Below are 19,073 nucleotides of genomic sequence, written 5' to 3' on the forward strand. Positions count from 1 at the left end.
TCTTCTTTTCTGATATAGGCATTTAGAGCAATAAATTTCCCTCTTAGCACTGCATTTGCTGCATCCCATAAGTTTTTATAGGTTGTGTTTTCATTTTCATTCACCTCGAGGTATTTGCTAATTTCTCTAGCAATTTCTTCTTTGACCCACTCATTGTTTAGGAGTGTGTTGTTGAGCCTCCACGTATTTGTGAATTTTCTGGCACTCCGCCTATTATTGATTTCCAACTTCATTCCTTTATGATCCGAGAAAGTGTTGTGTATGATTTCAATCTTTTTAAATTTGTTAAGACTTGCTTTGTGACCCAGCATATGGTCTATCTTTGAGAATGATCCATGAGCACTTGAGAAAAAGGTGTATCCTGCTGTTGTGGGATGTAATGTCCTATAAATGTCTGTTAAGTCTAGCTCATTTATAGTAATATTCAGATTCTCTATTTCTTTATTGATCCTCTGTCTAGATGTTCTGTCCATTGATGAGAGTGGTGAATTGAAGTCTCCAACTATTATGGTATATGAGTCTATTTCCCTTTTCAGTGTTTGCAGTGTATTCCTCACGTATTTTGGGGCATTCTGGTTCGGCGCGTAAATATTTATGATTGTTATGTCTTCTTGTTTAATTGTTCCTTTTATTAGTATATAGTGTCCTTCTTTGTCTCTTTTAACTGTTTTACATTTGAAGTCTAATTTGTTGGATATTAGTATAGCCACTCCTGCTCTTTTCTGGTTGTTATTTGCATGAAATGTCTTTTCCCAACCTTTCACTTTCAACCTATGTTTATCTTTGGGTCTAAGATGTGTTTCCTGTAGACAGCATATAGAAGGATCCTGTTTTTTAATCCATTCTGCCAATCTATGTCTTTTGATTGGGGAATTCAGTCCATTGACATTTAGTGTTATTGCTGTTTGGATAATATTTTCCTCTAACATTTTACCTTTTGTATTATATATATCATATCTGATTTTCCTTCTTTCTACACTCTTCTCCATACCTCTCTCTTCTGTCTTTTTGTATCTGACTCTAGTGCTCCCTTTAGTATTTCTTGCAGAGCTGGTCTCTTGGTCACAAATTCTCTCAGTGACTTTTTCTCTGAGAATGTTTTAATTTCTCCCTCACTTTTGAAGGATAATTTTGCTGGATATAGAAGTCTTGGTTGGCAGTTTTTCTCTTTTAGTAATTTAAATATATCATCCCACTGTCTTCTAGCTTCCATGGTTTCTGCTGAGAAATCTACACATAGTCTTATTGGGTTTCCCTTGTATGTGATGGATTGTTTTTCTCTTGCTGCTTTCAAGATCCTCTCTTTCTCTTTGACCTCTGACATTCTAACTAGTAAGTGTCTTGGAGAACGCCTATTTGGGTCTAATCTCTTTGGGGTGCGCTGCACTTCTTGGATCTGTAATTTTAGGTCTTTCATAAGAGTTGGGAAATTTTCAGTGATAATTTCTTCCATTAGTTTTTCTCCTCCTTTTCCCTTCTCTTCTCCTTCTGGGACACCCACAACACGTATATTTGTGCGGTTCATATTGTCCTTGAGTTCCCAGATACCCTGTTCAAATTTTTCCATTCTTTTCCCGATAGTTTCTGTTTCTTTTTGGAATTCAGATGTTCCATCCTCCAAATCACTAATTCTATCTTCTGTCTCTTTAAATCTATCATTGTAGGTATCCATTATTTTTTCCATCTTTGCTACTTTATCCTTCACTTCCATAAGTTCTGTGATTTGTTTTTTCAGTTTTTCTATTTCTTCTTTTTGATCAGCCCGTGTCCTCTTCATGTCCTCCCTCAATTTATCGATTTCATTTTTGAAGAGGTTTTCCATTTCTGTTCGTATATTCAGCATTAGTTGTCTCAGCTCTTATATCTCATTTGAGCTATTGGTTTGTTCCTTTGGGCCATATTCTCAATCTTTTGAGCGTGGACAGTTATCTTTTGCTGCTGGCGTCTGGCCATTTATTCAGATTTCTCTGGGTGTTGGACCCAGCAAGGTTGTAAGATTTTTCTGTGAAATCTCTGGGATCTGTTTTTCTTATCTTGCCCAGTAGGTGGCGCACGTGGCACACGTTTGTCTCAAGTGTTTGGAATGGGTCCCCCCCAGTCACCGATCTCCGCGGCCTGGGGATTTCCGATCCAATTCTCTCCGTTGGTTCAGGGGCCGCGTGTGGTGGGGGCGTCAGCTGCCACGGCTTGAAGGGACCCTGTGGCTGGTCGCCGGCCACAGCGGGTCTGGGGAATTCCCCACTGGACCAGGAAGCCTCCCGCAGGGGTGGGAGGGGCCACTGCGGCTTGGATAGCCCTCTGATCTGAGACTCGTAGCCGCAGACTCGAAGCCGAGACTCGAAGCCGCCTGCAAAAGAGGGGCGCCGGCCGCCTCGGCTTGGGAAACTTGCCTCTCCGAGACTCTCAGCCGGCCCGGGAAGGAGGGAGGGAGTAGCTCCGACCGCCGCAGCTGCCGCTGATCGGGAAATCGCGTGCAGCTCGGGGATCTCACCACAGCCGAGTCTCGCAGTCAGACTAGCCAGTCCAGACTTTGGATAGCCCTCTGATCCGAGACTCGTAGCCGCGGACTCGAAGCCAAGACTCGAAGCCGCCCGCAAAAGAGGGGCGCCGGCCGCCTCGACTTGGGAAACTTGCCTCTCCGAGACTCTCAGCCGGCCCGGGAAGGAGGGAGGGACTAGCTCCGACTGCCGCAGCTGCCGCTGCTCGGGAAGTCGCACGCCACTCGGGGATCTCACCGCAGCCGAGTCTCGCAGTCAGACTAGCCAGTCCAGACTGGGTTATGCTGTGTGTCCATTCCCTGCCGTAGCCCCGGGAGTTGTTCTGCACTGTTTCTGTTCACCTATTAGTTGATTTGGAGTCGGAGGAACTAAGACGCACGTACCTTACTAAGCCACCATCTTGGAACCCTCAATAGCAGCCATTCTTATAGGTATAAGGGGGTATCTCATTGTAGTCTTGATCTGCATTTCCCTTATAGCCAATGAAAATGAGCATCTCTTCATTGCTTTTGAGCCATCTGTATTTTCTTTTCAGAAGAATGCTTATTCATATCTCTAGCCCATTTTATAATTGGGTGGTTTAATTCTTTTGTTGTTGAGTTGTATGATTTCTTTGTATATACAGGAAATCAAACCTTTGTTCAATACATGATATTCAAATATTTTCTCCCTTTGAGTTGGCTGTCTCTTTACCTTTTTGACAAAGTCTTTTGAGGTGCAGAAGCATTTGATTTTGAGGAGTCCCCTTTTATCTATTTTTTCTTTTGTTGCTTGTGTGCTTTGGGTATAAAATTAGGAAGCTACCTCCTATTACTAGGTCTTGAAGATGTTTCCCTTCATTTTCTTCTAGAAACTTTATGGTGCTAGTTCTTATATTTAGGTGTTTGATCCACTTTGAGTTAATTTTTGTGTCGGGTGTAAGATAGGGATCTTCTTTCATTCTTTTGGCTATTGATATCCAGTTCTTCTAAGCCCAATTATTGAAAAGATTATTTTGTCCCAGTTCAGAGAATTTGGGGGCCTTATTGAAAATCAGTTGACCATAGATTTGGTGGTCTATTTCTGCACTCTTGATTCAATTCCATTGACCAATGCTTCTGTCTTTGTGCCAGAACCATGCTGTTTTGACCACTGTGGCTTTATAATAGGTCTTAAAGTCAGGAAATGTTAATCCTCCACTTCGTTCTTCTTTTTTACGATGCTTTTCACTATTCAGGAAATGCAAGGATGGTTCAACACAAGAAACTCAATTAATGTAATTAAGTTTTCCCTTTCCCTTCCAGATGAGTTTGGCAATTAACTTTTCCAAATCTTCCAAATAGGTTGTTGGCATTTTGATTGGTACTGTGTTGAATCTGTAGATCAATTTGGGGAGAATTGACAACTTTACTATATTTAACCTTCCTATCCATGAGTAGGGAATGTCTTTCTACCTATTTAGATCTCCTTTGATTTCTCTTAGCAATATTATGTAGTTTTCTGTGTACAAGTTCTTTACATCCCTAGTTAAGTTCATTCCTAAGTACTTGATTCTTTTAGTTGCTATTTTGAATGGAATTTTTCCTTAACTGACTCCTCAGCTAGGTCATTGCTTGGGTATAGAAATGTTACTGATTTTTGCTCATTAATTTTATATCCTGCCACCTTGCTAAATTTGTTTATTAGCTCAAGTAACTTTGCTGTAGATTCCTCAGGATTTTCCAAGTATAGTATCATATCTACAAATAATGAGAGTTTTACTTCTTCCTTTCCAATTTGCATGCCTTTTATTTCTTTGTCCTGCCTGATTGCTCTAGCTAGAACTTCTAGTACAATGTTGAATAAGAGTGGTGACAGTGGGCATCCTTGTCTTATTCCTGATCTTAGGTGGAAAGCTTTCAATCTCTCTTCATTGAATACGATGCTGGCTATCGGTTTTTCATATATTCCCTTTATCATATTGAGGTAGTTACCTTTGATTCCTATCTTTTGACATGTTTTTATCAGAAAAGAATGCTGAATTTTGTTGAATGCCTTTTCAGCGTCAGTCAAGATTATCATTTTATTTTTCCCTTTCAATTTTTTAATGTGCCAATGAATCAAAATTCATTGATTTTCTTGTGTTGACACAGTCTTGGATTCTGTTATAAACCCCACTTGGTCATGGAGTATAATTCTTTTAATGTGTTGTTGAACTCAATTTGCTAATGATTTTATTGAGAATTTTTGCATCTGTGTTCATTAGGAAGATTGGCCTGTAGTTTTTCCTTTCTTATAGCATCTTTATCCCATTTTGATATTAAAATGATATTAGCTTCATAAAATGAGTTAGGTAGAGTTCCTTTTTCCTCCAGTTTTTGGAATGCTTGATAAAATTTCCCTGTGAAGCCATATGGCCCTGGGCTTTTCTTTGTAGACAGATTTTTGATGACTGATTGAATGTCTTTACTTGTGATTGGTTTGTTGAGATCTTCTGTTTCTTCCAGAGTCAGTGTAGCTTGTTTGTGTGTCTCCAGGAATTTGTCCATTTCATCTAAGTTGTCTAGTTTGGTGGTGTATAGTTGTTCATAGTATCCTCTTATGATTTCTTTTATTTCTTCAGGGTCTGTGGTAATGCATCCCTTCTCATTTGTGATTTTGTTTATTTGCATCCTCTGTCTTTTTCTTTGTCAGTCTTGCTATGGCCCATCAATTTTATTGATTTTTTCAAAGAACCAACTTTTGGTTTTATTGATTCTTTCTGTTGTTCTTTTGTTCTCCCATTCACTATCTCTGCTTTAATCTTTATTATTTCTTTTCTTCTATTTACTTTGGCATTAGTTTGCTGTTTTTTCTCAAGTTCCTCCAGGGGTGCTATTAAGTCCTCGATTTTTGCTCTCTTGTTTTTTAGTATAGGCATTTAGGGCAATAAATTTCCCTCTCAGCACAGCCTTTGCCACATTCCATAAGTTTTGGTAAGTTGTATTCTCATTTTCATTTATCTCCAGATAGCTTCTGATTTCTCTGGTGATTTCTTCCTTGACCCACTGGTTGTTAAAGAGTGTGTTATTTAATCTCCATATATTTGTGAATGTTCTCGTTCTTTGGTAGTTATTGAAATCCAGCTTCATGCCATTGTGATCAGAGAAAGTGCCTTGAATAATTTCAATGTTCTTAAATTAAAAAGACCTGTTTTGTGCCCCAGCATATGATCTATCCTGGGGAATGTTCCATGAGTACTAGAGAAGAATGTATATCCTTGTGCTTTGGGGTGCAGTGACCTATATATACCTAGTAAGTCCAATTCATTTATCAAGTTATTCAGCTTCTCTATTTCCTTGTTGATCTTCTGTCTGGTTGTTCTATCTATAGAGGAGAGTGGTGTATTGAAGTCTTCTACAATTATTGTTGAAACATCTATCGCTCCCTCCAGTTTTGCCAATGTCTGTCTCGTGTACTTTGGAGCTCCTTGATTGGGAGCATTAACATTTATGATTGTTATATCTTCTTGATGAATTGACCATTTAATTGGTATATAGTGTCCTTCTTTATCTCCTATGATGTCTTTACATTTAAAGTCTATTTTGTCCAATATTAGAATAGCTACTCCTGCTTTCTTTTGGTTACAACTTGTGTGGAAAATCTTTTTCCATACTTTAACTTTCAATCTATTTGTATCCTTATGTCTAAGATGAGTCTCTTGTAAGCAGCATATAGCTGTATTCTGCCAATCTATCTTTTAATTGGTAAGTTTAGTTGTCATGGTTAGGGACAGGTGTCAACTTGGCCAAGTTGTGGTACCTGTTCATCTGATTGGGCAAGCGCTGGCCTGTCTGTTGCAATGAGGACATTTCATAGGATTAGGTCATGATCACGTTAGCTACATCCACAGCTGATTCCATTTGTAATCAGCCAAAGGGGAGTGTCTTCTGCAATTAGTGATGCTAAATGCAATCATGGGAAGCCTTTTAAGGAGGACTCAGAGGAGACAGGTTCCATTCCTGCTTTGGCTGGTGAGCCTCTCCTGTGGAGTTCATCCAGGCCATCCATTGGAGTCATCGGCTTCGCAGCCTGCCCTGTGGATTTTGGACTCTGCATTCCTACGGTCACGTGAGACACTTTCATAAATTTTATATTTGCAAGTGTTCCCTGTTGATTCTGTTTCTCTAGAGAACCCTAACTAATACATTAGTCCATTAACATTCAAAGTTATTACTGAAAAGGCATTTCTTGAATCCACCATCTTATCCTTTTTATTTTATTTGTCAGATCTATATATTCTTTTCCTTCTTTCCCTTTGTATTCTTTAAGTTACCCTTAGTGGTACTCTTCAATTCTGTGCCTTCCTTCAGACCTCCTTCTCCTGCCTTTTTTTTTTTTTTTCAGCCAGCAGAACTCCTTTTAGTATTTCTTGTAGGGCCAGTCTCTTGTTGACAAATTCTTTCAGGACTTCTTTGTCTGTGAAAACTTTAATCTCTCCCTCAGTTTTGAAGGACAATTTGGCTGGGTACAGAATTCTTGGCTAGAAGTCTTTCTCTTTCAGGATCTTGAATGTATCATACCACTGCCTGCTCACCTCCAGGGTGCTGGTTGGGTAGTCTGAAGTCAGTCTTATTTCCGCTTTCAGGATTTTCTCCTTCTCTTCAACGTTTGACAGACTGATTAGTGTGTGTCTTGGGGAAGGCCTATTTGGATTTATTCTGTTTGGAGTTCATTGGGCTTCTTTGACTTGCATATTTATGTCCTTTATGAGGGCTGGGAAGTTTTATATCCTCAACTACTCTTCCTAGCCCTTTACTCCTCTCTTCTACTTCCAGGACACTAATGATTTTTATATTGTGCACTTTGTTTTGCCTGTCATTTCCCTGAGATCCAATTCAACTTTTCCTGTCTTTTTTGCCATTTGCTGTTTTGAGTCTTCGAAGTCAGTTCTCCTGTCCTCTATATCACTTATTCATTCTTCTGTCTCTTCAAATTTGGTGTTGTGTGCCTCTAGTATGTTTTTTATTTGGTCAGCAGACTCTTTAATCTCTGTGATATCTGGTATTTTTCCATTTAGTTTTTCAAATTCCTCTTTATGCTCTTCTACTGTCTTCTTGATCTCTTTTATATCAATTGCTATCCCACTTATTTTATTAAGTAGAGTTGTATGAACATCTTTGATTAGTTGTTCCAATGTCTGTGTCTCCTCTGGTGTTTTAATGTGGTCATTCGGCTGGGCTATAGCTGTCTGCATTGTAATATGCTTAGTGATCTTCTGCTGTCTTTGTGGCATGTAAATATCTTGATTGATTTACTTTGGGAGTTGATTTCTTTCAGTAGTCTAAGGCCCTGTATTTGTGGGATGGTTGTATAGCAGGGAGCAGGGTACAGGGTGGGGCACACAGTGTTGTGATTTGTTTCAGGGCAGGTATAGGCACAAGTTGGGGATGTTGTGCTGATGCTTGTGAATGTGGGCACCCAACAGCCAGGGAGGATGCAGCTCTGCGGGTGCACCAGTTTGGGGTGCGTAACCCTGGTGTATGCTTGTCTAAGGCATGGAGCCCTCTGTGTGCATACATAGAGCGGTGGCAGCAGGTCGAGATTATGCCTTCATGGATTGGGGGCAGATGTGACCTGGCTGTGCAGGTCAGCACTTTCTCCGACCTGGGAAGTGTGGCTGAGGGCCATGCATATGTGCGGTTCTAGGAGTGCTGTAAAGTGCAGTTCCCAGAGCTAAATGATGTGACTGGGGCCCATGTGCATGCATGGGCCTAGCAGTGCCATAAACTGATGCACAGAGCTCAGGGGGGTCTGGGTGAGGCTATGTGACACTATGGGCAGTGGGCAGAGGTAGCCTGGGTATGGAGGTTAGTTCCTGCAGCCTTTATGCGATGGCAACAACCTGCAGGGAAGAGGGAGGGGGAGATAGTGCTCGGGAGGGTTGTAGGAGAGGTGGGTTGGGATGGTCTTCTGGTGGGTTGGGAGGTAGGTACATGCACTGGGGGTGCCTGGAGCACAGGGAATGGGAGCAGGTGACCAGGTTCAGGTTGCATGGGGTGTGGGATGAGTTTCCGGTCATGGGGCTGCACTGGTGGGGTCGTGCACCTAAGGAATGCGGCCTGGCTTATTTCCTAGTACCTGGCTCCTGTCCGTGCACTCCGTGGGCTCTATGCCTCTGCACCAGGCTCCAGCTTTCTGCCTATCATTTCCTCGGCCTCTGCAACCAGGGTGCCCTATGAGGTACAGAAGGCTCTCCCAGGTCAGTCGCACTCCTGAATCGCTGCCTCAGTCACCCTCCTGTCCTTTTCTCTAACTTTTCTGTGGAGTAGGGTTAATCTCAAGCTACTCTATTCAGCCATCTTCCCAAAAGTCCCCTCATTTATTTTTAATTGTGATAACATACATGTAACATAAAAACCACTTAAACCATTTTAAGAGGACAATTCTGTGACATTTCCTTGTAACTTTTACCACTGTCTATTTCCAGACTATATTCACCAACCCAAACAAAACTCATAACCAGTTAGCAGTAACTCACAGGTCCCCCCTCCCTCCCTCCACTACTGGTCACCACTACTGGGCTTTCTGTCTCTATGTATTTGCTTATTCTAAGTATTTTATATAACAGAAATCATATAGTATTTATCCTTCTGTTTCTGGCTTATTTGGGTCAACATGATGTCCTCAAGATCCATTCATGTTGTTGTAGCATGTGCCAGCACTTTGTTTCTTTTTATGCCTAATTAATATTCCATTGCATGAATATACCACATTTTGTTTATTCATCCGTCTGTTAATGGACACTTCCATTGCTTCCACCTTTTGACTATTGTGAATAATGCTGCTGTAGACACTGGTGTACAAATATCTGTCTGAACCCTCCTTCCAGGTCTTTCAGATATATACCTAATAGTGGGATTGCCAGGTCTTATGGAAATTCTACATTTAGCTTCCGAGGAACTGACAAACTGTCTTCCACATAGGCTGCACCATTTTACATTGCCACCAGCAGTGAATAAGTGTTCCTTTTCCTCCACATCCTCGCCACCACTTTTAGTTTTTGTTTGTTTGTTTTTGGCATGGGCAGCCTCTGAGAATCGAAGAGTTTTTAATAATTGTCTTTTTATTATTGAATTGTAGTGGATCTTTTATATTCTAGATATTAAACCCTTATCAGATAATGGTTTCCAAATATTTTCTCCCATTCTGTTAGTTGTCTTTTTACTTTGTTTATAATGTCCTTTGATATACAAAAGTTTTAAATTTCAACGAAGTTCATTTTATCTGTATTTTCTTTTGTTGCGTATGCTTTTATGTAAAATCTAAAACTCCATGATTATTTCAAGGTCCTGAAGGTATTCCCATGTGTTTTCTTGTAAGAGTGTTATAATATTAGCTCTTATGTTTAATTCATTAATCAATTTTCATATATGGTGATAGGTATAGGGGTGCACATCATTCTTTTGCATGTAGATTTCCAGTTGCTCCAGCACCATTTGTTGAAGAGTCTGTTCCTTCTCCACTGAATGAACTTAGCACTTATCGAATCAGTTGGCCGTAGATGTGTGGATTCATCTCACTTGTATTCCATTGGTCTATATGCCTATCCTTATGCTAGTACCACACTGTTTTAATTTCTGTAGCTTTGTAGTAAGTTTTGAAGTAAAGATTTGTGGGATTACACTGTTTTAATTACCATAGCTTTGTAATAAGTTTTGAAGCCAGGAAGTGTGTGGCTTCCAACTTTGTTCTTCTTTTTCAAGATGATTTTAGCTATTCAGAGCCCATCCATTTCCATGTGAATTTGAGCATCAACTTTTCTATTTTTGTTTTTTTTTAAAAAAAAAGCTGCTGAATTTTGATAGGGATTGCATTGAATTTGTAGGTCACTTTAGGCAGTATTGTTCTCTTAACAAAATTAAGTCCTGTTCTCCCATCCATGAACATGGGATGTCTTTCCATTTATGTAGATTTTCTTATAATTTCTTCAGCAGTGCTTAGCAGTTTTCAGTTTTTAAGTCTTTCACCTCCTTATTTAAATTTAATCCTTGGTACTATATTCTTTTGATGCTATAGTAAATGGAATTGCTTTCTTAATTTCCATTTCATATTTTTTTTTTATGTATCTCCCTATATATGTATATGTATATCTATATCTTTAGCTATACATACACACAGAGGCAGATATGTGATATGTCTATCATAAAGAATTTTGCCCACAACATTTCTGTTTGTTTTGCTTTTTAGGGGGTACATGGGCTGAGAATCAAACCCAGTTCGACCACTGAAACACCTGCCATTTCATATTGTTCATTATCATTACTTTTGTATGGAAACCCAATTTATTTTACATGTTCATCTAGTACCCTGCAACTTTGCTAAATTATTTTTTATTAGTTCTAGTAACTCTCTTGTAGATTTTATGAGGTTTTCTATGTGTAAGATCATATTTTCTGTGAATAGGAATAACTTGGCTCCTACTTTCTGATTTGGTGATCTTTTATTTCTTTCCTTGCCTGATTTCTTTGGCTGGAACTTCAAGTACAATGTTGATTAACAGTGGTGGCAGCAGATATCCTTGTCTTGTTCTTCTTTTTAACTTTTTTATTGTAAAGTATAACATATATACAAAACAAAAAAGAAAAAAGCAATAATCTTCAAAACACACTTCACCAAGCAGCTACAGAACAGATCCCAGAGTTTGTCATGTGCTACCATTCCATCATCTCAGATTTTCCCTTCTAGCTGCTCCAAAACATTGAAGGTTGGAAGGAATATTAATATTGTGATTCAGCAGTCATACTCATTTGTTAAATCCCATTTTCTCTGATATACCTCTTCTCTCTCCTTTAATCCCTCTCCCAATCTATAGAGATCTTTGAGGAATGCCTGTTCCAACTCTTTCATGTTGAGAAGGGATGGCCGCACTAAAGGACAGGGCAATGCAATCAATTGATAATCCTGGAGAGGCTGGTCCCTCTGGGTTTCAGGACTTATCTGCCTTGTCTTGTTCTTGATCTTAGGGGGAAAGCCTTCAGTCTTTCACATTGAGTATGGTATTTGTTGTGGGTTTTTTGTTAATGCCCTTTATCATATTGAGAAATTCCCTTCTACTCCTAGTTTTCTGAGTGTTTTTTTTTAACGTTAATTGCATCCTTTATTGGGCTAAAATAGTATTGTAAAGCTCATAATATCTTTCTATCCCAGTTTCATTCCTGAAAAGATTTAATAATTTAAATGGAGGATACATTTCTTTTTCAAAACAAAGCAAAAATTTTAAAATGCTAATTTTTTACCAGCACACTTGACTTTTAGCAGCAATTATTAAATAAAACAAAAAGGGAATGGTGTGACAGCGGCTCAGTGGCAGAATTCTTGCCTGCTATGCCAGAGACCCGGGTTTGATTCCCGGAGCCTGCCCATGTGGAAAAAACCAGGAAATTCCTTAGCAATAAGATTCCAAGAGAGAAGAATATCTATGCCTACTGTCCCATTTATTTAGAATGTAATTTGTCTAGCATTTCTCTCACAAACTTAAAATCAACTTATTAAACAAGGATGGTATATTTTCTGTTAATTCCTTCTGTTGTCATAGAAAAGCATTATCATGGAGAGAATAAAGGGCTTTACAGGTAGTGAATACAGATAAGTAGGCTTTAGGAAAACAGTAACTAAGAATGACAGACTTTATCAGCATTCAAAACATGACTGCAGTGACTTATGGAATACCTCAACCATGATCTGAATCCATGAAGTGGCAAGTCAGAAAGCTTCCTTTCTTTTTCCTTCTTTTCCCCTTTGCAAAAGCAGAACACTAACATAGCCCTCCTGAGCACTCATCTTCCTCTTCATCAGCAGCTGTGGTGGGGACGCCATCAAGCTTGGCCTGTGGTGTTGCTGGTGATTTCTTCTTGACTCCACCTCCTGGAACCACCAAGCTTAGGCCCAGTTTAACATAATCATTGTGCATATACTTGAAAAGGGGGGAGTTGCAGACCTCTGACACCTGATCTTGATCTTGCTGGTCCTAGCCTTCAAGAAGTTGTTCTAGTACAGCACAGTTTTCACTTCCAGTGAATCCTACTATGCTATGGCTCTCCCTGATACATCTTTCTGCAGCCATGTAGTCATTTCTGTGAAGATGGGCTAAAACTTGCCCAGCTGTCTTCTTATAACAAGTTGGATAATACTCAATTTCCTTATAAATATTTTTTTCTTTCTGACTAGAGTGCCACCTCATCAAACCTGTGTTCTCTTACTAGTAGTCTTGAGGCTTTTCCTAGTAATTCAACTGCTTGTCATAAGCATTCCTTATTCTCAAACACATTAGCTGTCTGTTGATATAACTGTACAGCCTTTTCTGGATCTACATTCTCTATAAGCTTTCCAGCTTGTTCCAAAGCCATGACTGCTATGTCAAGAGTGCCATTTTCTAGATACATCATGCTCGCTTTCTCAAACAACTGAATGTCCTTTCATAGTTTTTGCTTCTCCTTCAACATCATACCAGCTTGTTCATTAGTTTTGACAGCATGTAAAAGGCCCCTGCTATTCTCATGTGCAACAGCTTCTCTCAGGCAGGCATCTTTTGCTTGCTCAAAGTGTTTGGCATTTTTAAAAGCAACTGCTACTTTTCCATATTCAGAAGCAGCACTGCCATAATCTGGCTTCCATTTTTAAAAATCAGTTTCAAGTATTTCTCGGCCTTGGCCAGATGCTCCAGCCCCTTGTTTATCTTTTGTGCAGCCATTGCCACAGAGCGACCTAGTTTTCTGAATGTTTTTATCATGAAAGTGTGTTGGATTTTGTCAAGTGACTTTTCTGTGTCAATTGAGAATATCATACGGTGTTTTTTCCCCCTTCATTCTATTAATGTAGTGTATTACATTGATTTTCTTATCTTAAGCCATCCTTGCATTCCTGGACTAAACCCCACTTGGCCTTGGTGTATAATCCTTTTGATGTACTGTTTGTACATCAAACAGTACATATAGAATATATTGGTCTGTAATTTTCTTTTCTTATGCTATCTTTATCTGACTTTGGTATCAACACAAATACATCCAGTCTGCACTTTTCTTTCTTTCATTTTTTTTATTACTGACTCAATCTCTTTACTTATTAAAAGTCTGTTGAGGTTTTCTATTTCTTCTTGTACTAAATTAGATAACTTGAATGTTTCTAAGAATTTGTCCAATTCACCTCAGTTTTCTAATTTTTGGCATATAATTGTTTATAGTACCCTCATAAAATCCTTTTTATTTCTGTAAGGTTGGTAGTAATGTCCCCACTTTCATTCATGATTTTAGTTATTTGTATCCTCTCTTTTTCTTTGTCTGTCTGGTTAAAGGTTTGTCAATTTTATTGATTTTTTAAAATTTTTGGGGTTTTTTATTCTATTATTTTCTATTCTCTATTTCATTTATCTCTGCTCTCATCTTTAACTATTGACTTCCTTCTGCTAACTTTGGATTTAGTTTTCTCTTCTTCTTCCATTTTCTTTAGGTGTGAAGTTAGGTTATTGATTTGTGGTCTTCTTTTTTAAGGTAGGCATTTAGAGCTATAAATTTCCCTCTGACTATGGTCTTTGCTGCATCCTAGAGGTTTAGGCATGTTGTGTTTTGTTTTCATTCACCTGAAGATATTTCCTAATGTCCTTTGTGATTTCCTTTTTTTTTTTTTTTTTTTTTAAAGAAAGAAAGACAGAGAAGGAAGGAAGGATGGAAGGGAGGAAGAAAGGGAAACATCTTTAAACATTTTCTTATTTTATTATATTTTTGTTTGTTTGTTTGTTTTTTACATGGGCTGGGGCCGGGAATCGAACCGGGGTCCTCCGGCATGGCAGGCAAGCACTCTTGCCCGCTGAGCCACCGCGGCCCGCCCTGTGATTTCCTTTTTAACCCATTTGTTGTTTTAATAGTGTGTTGTTTAATTTCCACGTATTTGTAACTTTCCCAATTTTCCTTCTGTTATTGATTTCTAACTTCATTCTATTGTGGACCAAGAATATATATATGATTTCATATTTTAAAATTTATTAAGATATGATCTGTGGCCTAACATGTGGTCTATCCTGGAAAATGTTCTATATGCATTTGAGAAGAATGTGTATTCTGCTCTTGTTTGGTGGAATGTTCTATATATGCCCATTAGGTCTAATTGGTTAACAGTGCTGTTGAAGTGCTCTATTTCTTTATTGCTCTTCCATTTATTCTATCACTATTGAGAGTATTGTATTGAAGTCTCCAACTATTATTGTAGGACTCTCTTTTTCACTCTTCAATTCTGTTAATTTTTCTTTCATGTATGTGGGGGCTCTGATGTGTGGTTCATATATATTTATAATCATAAAATCTTCTTGCTGAATTGAACCTTTTCTCAATATAAGATACCCTACTTTGTCTCCTGTAATCTTTTTTTTATTTAAAGACTATTTTGTCTCAGAATAATATAGCAAATCCAGCTCTCTTTTGATTTTGAAAAGAATATCTTTTTCTATCCTTTTATTTTCAACCTTTTTGTGTTTCGTACCTGAAGTGAATTTCTTCTGGACAGCATTACATGGATCATGCTTTTTCATCCAATCTGCCAATCTCTGCCTTTTAGAAGGGGAGTTTAATCCATTAGCAATTAAGGTTATTACCTGAAGTTATTACCTAACTGAAAAGGAAGGATTTATTTCTGCCATTTAGCTATATATTTTCTGTATATCTTGTATGTTTGCTTTTTTTTTTTTAATTTATTTTTTGTTCATGAGCCCACATTTTTCCCTGTAACCAGGAGGCCTACCTGATAGTAACTCACTGGTACAGTCAAGCACCCAGAGAGCTGCCTTTTCTTTCTTGCTTGCTTTCTTGCTTTCTTGCTTTCTCTCTCTCTCTCTCTCCCTCTCTCTCTCTCTCTCTCTCTCTCTCTCTCTCTCTCTCTCTCTCTCTCTCTCTCTCTCTCTCATGCTCTCTTCCTTCCTTCCTTTCTCCCTCCCTCCCTCCCTCCCTTCCTCCCTTCCTCCCTCCCTCCTTCCTTCATCCTTTCTTCCCGACCTCCTGCTTCTCCTGCCCCTTCTCTGGGCCTCAATTATTCTCACTAAAGTTGGTCCCTAAGTCCTTAGGGTCCCAGCTTTATGAGACACTGGGGTGGGGGTCCCTGGGTCAAGCCCTGAATCTCAGTTCAATTGTTGCCTCTTTGGGGAAGTTTGCCCTAATCCCCTCACCCCGAGCTTGCCCAAGTCACCCTAGTATCTGATCCCTCAACACCCCAACTTCTCCTTCATCACATACATTGTCCCGGCATTTATAGCTGTCTTTGCAATAACTTTCTCTCTTTTTTTGACAAGTTTTCTTTCTCTTTGATTATGTAGTAAATACACAACTCTGCTCATTGCAAAGAAAAATGATTACTTTATGTGTGTGTCCTTGGGTGTCTTTCCGTGTTGGGTGCATTTCTTTCTACTGTTTATGGGTATGTCTCTGTGTATTAGATGTTTGTGTGAGCCTCTTTTTAAGTAGAATCTTTGTTATGAATGGTCAATGGTAAAAATCTGAAACATGGAAGCTGTTGCTTGTGAAGTCATTTACATATTCTAACTGCAGACGTGTAGCATCTAGTTCATTGCTATAGATCTATGCAGATTTTCTTCCTAGGCCGTATGATTTGGAGTTCACTCTCTTTACCAGAGTCATAATATTGAATGCATACTATGTCTATCCTTTTGTTCCTGGCTTATTTCACTCCGAATTATATCCTCTAGGTTCATTCATGTTGTCCTATGTTTCAGGACCTCATTTCATCTTACTGCTGCATAATATTCAAGAGTGTGTATATGCCCCGTTTTGTTTTTCCACTCATCGGTTGATGGGCACTTGGATTGTTTCTGTCATCTGGCAGTTATGCATAATGCCAGTATGAACATCAGTGTACAAATGCCTGTTTGTGTCACTGCTCTCAGCTCCTCTGTGTATATACCAGAGAGCAGTATTGACGGGTCACAGGGCAAATCTATATTTAGTTTTCTAAGAAACTGCCAAATTGTTTTCCACAGTGGAGGAACCATAGCAGTGAATACGTGTTCCAGTTTCTCCTTGTCCTCTCCAACATTTTTATTTTCCTGTTTGCTTAATAGCAGTCATTCTTACAGATGTGAGGTAATATTCATTGTAGTTTTGATTTGCATTTCCCTTATAACTAATGAAGATGCACATTTTTCATGTGCTTTTTAGCAATTTTTATTTGCTGTTCAGAAAAAATGTCTATTCATATCTTTTGCCCAGTTTATTATTGGGTTGTTTGTCCTTTTGTAGTTGAGTTGTATAATTTCTTTATATACGTAGTATATCAGACCTTCATCTGATATATGGTTACCAAATATTTTTTTCCATTTAGTTGGCTGCCTCGTTACCTTTTGACAAACTCTTTTAAGGTACAAAAGCTTTTGATTCTGAGAAATTCCCATTGATCTATTTTTTCTCTCATTGTTTGTGCTTTGCTGTAAAGTTCAAGAAGCTACCTCATACCTCTAGGTCTTGAACATGTTTCCCTAAATTTTATTCTAGGATTTTATGGTACTGGCTCTCATATTTAGGTCTTTGGCCCATTTTGAATTAATTTTGTATAGGGGTTAAGATAGGGTCCTCTGAATATGCAACTATGTGATAATATTGTGAATTACTAATTATATATGTAGAACGGAATGATCATATGTTAAGAATGTTTGTTTGTTGTTATAATTTTTAAAAATTAATTTTTAAAAAAGTGAAAAAAAAAGATAGGCGTCCTCTTTCATTCTTTTGGCTATTGATAATCCAGTTCCTCCAAGCCCATTTAGTGAAAAGACTATCCTGTCCCAATTCAGTGAATTTGGGGGCCTTGTCGAAGATTATTTGACCAGAGATTTGATGATCAATCTCCACATTCTCAATTCGGGTCTGTTGGTCAATGCGTCTATCTTTGTGCCAATACCATACTGTTTTGACCACTGTGACTTTATAGTAAGCTTTAAAGTCGGGAAGTGTTAGTCCTCCCACTTCACTCTTCTTTTTAAGGTTATCTTTAGCAATTAAGGTTTCTTTCCCTTCCAAATAAATTTGATAACTAGCTTTTCCAAGTCTTCAAAATAGGTTGTTGGGATTTTGATTGGTATTGCATTGAATCTGTAGATCATTTTGGGTAGAATTGACATTTTAATGATATTCAGCCTTCCTGTCCATGCGCATGGAATGTCTTTACATCTATTAAGATCTTCTTTAATTTGTTCCAGCAGTGTTTTGTAGTTTTCTGTGCACAGGTCCTTTACATCCCTGGGTAAGTTTATTCCTAAATACTTGATTATTTTAGTGGCTGTTTTGAATGGAATTTTTAAAATTCTCTCTTCAGTGACGTTTTTACTTGTATAAAGAAACATTACTGATTTTTGGACATTAATTTTATATCCTGCCACTTTGTTGAATTTATTAGCTCAAATAATTTTGTCATAGTTTTCTCAGGATTCCCCAAGTATAGGATAATGTCACCTACAAATAATGAAACTTTTACTTCTTCCTTTCCTTTTTGGATGCCTTTTATTCCTTTCTCCTGCCTTAGTTCTCTAACTACAACTTGTAGTATAATGTTGAAAAATAATGGTGACAGTGGGCATCCTTGTCTCGTTCCTGATCTTAGGGGAAAGGCTTTCAATCTCTCAATTGTTTGTTTGCTTTTTGTTCTTCAATTACTCCATTATTGCCTTTTGGTATGTAGTTGTTGTTTTGTAGTATTCTATTTTGATTTTTTCTTTTCCTTTCTCCAATACTTTAGAGGTATTTTGGTGATTATCTTTGTAATTACAATGAATATTTTAAATTAATAACAACCTAATTTGACCAGTTCCACTGAGTTTCAGTAGTATACAAACTCTCTATTCAAATATATCTGTTTCTCCCTGTTTATACTGTCATTGTTTCAGATTACATCTTTATATATACCATGCCCACTAACATAGATGTGTAAATGTTATTTTACACATTTGCTTGTAAGATCATATAAGGGGATAAAGCACTTACAAACCAAAAGTACAATAATACAGGATTTTATGTTTACCAACGTAATTTCCTTTACTGATGATATTTATTTCTTCTTATGGCTTTGAATTACTGTCTAGTGACTTTTATTTCAGCTGAAGGACTCCCTTTAGCATTTCTTTTAAGACAGGTCATCTGGTGATGAACTCGTTCAGCTTTTATCTATAAATTTCTTAATTTCTCTTTCATTTTTGAAAGATAATTTTGCTGGATATAAAATTCATGGTTGACAGGGTTTTTTTTTTTTCCTTAAGGACTTCAAATATACCATCTCATTGTCTTCTGGCCTCCATGGTTTCCTAATACAAAATCTGTTCATCTTATGGGGCATCCCTAGTATCTTGCAAATTCCTTTCCTCTTGCTGCAGTCAAAATCCTCTCTTTCTTTTGATAATTTTACTATGTTAGCATCTATCCTGCTTGGAATTTGTTGAGCTTTCTGAATATGTATGTCCATGTCTTACATCAGATTTGGGATCTTTTTAGCCACTATTTCTTCAAATGCCTTCTCTGCTCCTTTCTCTCTCTCCCTCTGTCTCTCTCTGTCTCTCTCTCTCTCTGTCTCTCTCTCTCTCTGTCTCTC

General features: G+C 38.2%; 1 protein-coding gene and 1 pseudogene across 1 annotated transcript in view; one reads left to right on the forward strand and one right to left on the reverse strand.

Moving 5' to 3' along the window:
• Positions 1–19,073, forward strand: part of LOC143687178 (uncharacterized) — a 98,279-nt gene that overhangs the window by 63,140 nt on the left and 16,066 nt on the right. The window lies entirely within an intron of this gene.
• On the reverse strand, positions 12,183–13,188 carry LOC143685831 (gamma-soluble NSF attachment protein pseudogene; annotated as a pseudogene).

Source organism: Tamandua tetradactyla, chromosome 6 (assembly GCF_023851605.1).
Source record: "Tamandua tetradactyla isolate mTamTet1 chromosome 6, mTamTet1.pri, whole genome shotgun sequence".
Classification (NCBI taxonomy): Eukaryota; Metazoa; Chordata; class Mammalia; order Pilosa; family Myrmecophagidae; genus Tamandua; species Tamandua tetradactyla.